Source organism: Arachis ipaensis, chromosome B09 (assembly GCF_000816755.2).
Source record: "Arachis ipaensis cultivar K30076 chromosome B09, Araip1.1, whole genome shotgun sequence".
In the NCBI taxonomy this organism is placed as follows: domain Eukaryota; kingdom Viridiplantae; phylum Streptophyta; class Magnoliopsida; order Fabales; family Fabaceae; genus Arachis; species Arachis ipaensis.
In genome coordinates, this window is record NC_029793.2 from 10,670,387 (window position 1) to 10,672,042 (window position 1,656).

At 35.2% G+C, this 1,656-nt stretch overlaps 1 long non-coding RNA gene across 1 annotated transcript in view; it reads left to right on the forward strand.

Annotated features, from left to right (window-relative positions):
• LOC110266709 overlaps positions 1-1,306 on the forward strand; it is a 3,383-nt gene extending 2,077 nt beyond the window's left edge. The window contains exons 2-3 of the long non-coding RNA XR_002354207.1: positions 872-1,051; positions 1,113-1,306. This is a non-coding gene — a long non-coding RNA (uncharacterized LOC110266709). The remainder of the gene's footprint in view (positions 1-871; positions 1,052-1,112) is intronic.

Below are 1,656 nucleotides of genomic sequence, written 5' to 3' on the forward strand. Positions count from 1 at the left end.
TCTTAAAAAAGGCGTCATTTTTGGTTTGGGTTAAAAAAAAAAAAAAGAAGAAACCCTCCCAAGTCCCAACGCGTTACCCACCCACTCCTTCCCCCACCACCCCATCCTTCATGATTCACCTCACTCACTAAGAATAGCCCGTTCAAAAATTACCCAAATCAAAACCCTAGCTTCTTCAACGGTTTTGCCGCTGCCGTCCGTGGTTGTCGGCGCCTCCACTCCTTCCTCCTTCGCCCTATACCGAACCCATCCTCTTCTAGCTCGGCACGTTGTCCCTATCTCCCGTGGCTTCTCTGTTTGAGGATTCAAGCTGCTCGCTGTCGTGTGGCTCATCGTCTGTGGTTTGTTTCGCCGCTCACCATCGTCTCTTCGTCGTCCTGCTCTCCATCAAAGGTTAGTGTCACTGCTTACATGTTTTTTCAGCTCTTCCTTTCATGCTCTGTTTAGTGAGACTGATTTTTGAATGTGAATGAAAATATAATCATTGATTTTGTGTTGTTGAAATTATTGGTTAAAATGAATTTGGTACTCTGCAGCTGCCTTTTTTAATTTCTAAGTATGCTGTGTTTGATTTTTTTTTTTTTGGATAAATATATTGATTTCAGGTCTAGGGTGATTATTTGTTGCTATTTTTTAATTTTGTTGATGATTGTTCTTGATTCCTGGCTCTGTTCAGTATGTTGTGCTATTGGTAATGGTGTTTTTGATTGTGTTTATCCTTTGAGAGCTGCTGTTAGTACAGTGTTGCCTTGTTGATTTCAGTTATGGTTTTGATTGGGTTTTTGTTTATTATTTGTTGCTGTTTTTGAAATTTTGTTGATGAAAATCTTGCCAACAATTGCCCAGACGTGATAATTTTCAATCTTACCAGCATGCATTATTGGTCCCAAAGGAGGAAGACTACATTGAATGGTTTAAAAATGCTGGCTTCAAAGACGTCAAGCTTAAAAGGATAGGTCCAAAGTGGTACCGTGGTGTGCGGAGGCATGGTTTGATCATGGGTTGCTCTGTGATTGGTGTGAAACCATTTTGTGGAGACTCTCCCCTCAAGGTAATACCTAATTTCTTCATCTCCTTTATTTTAATAATGTTTTCTTGTATTTGTTATACAGCTTGGTCCAAAGGTAGAGGATGTGAAGAAGCCTCTGAATCCACTTGTGTTTCTTTCTCGATTAATTCTTGGTGCAATTGCAGCCACTTAGTCCAGAGGCATTTGCTTCAAATTTTAGGATTAATGTTTCTGACTTGATTAACTTCTTTGTTTTCCATCCTTTGTGATTGTTACTTGTATCTCTGGAAAAAAAAAAGGAGAATACATGGCAGTTTTCAAGTTATGCTAATTATCATTGATTATATGTACGGCATTTTTGTTGTTTGATATTAATTAATCTTATAAGATTTAATTTCTATCTTTCTAAAGATAGTTTAGAAAGATAGTTTATACTATTCAATTTATGAATTTTCACCATCATCTAAAAATACATTTGATTGAATGCTTGAAAAACATATAATAATAGTAATGTACTAATTATTAAACAAACATGTTCTGTAATTTTATATTATAGCAATAAACATGTTCTATAATTTTTATTTTTTTTATAATTTATTGATTTTTTTTAATTGTGTTGATGAAATTTTTTCTATAATTTATTTATT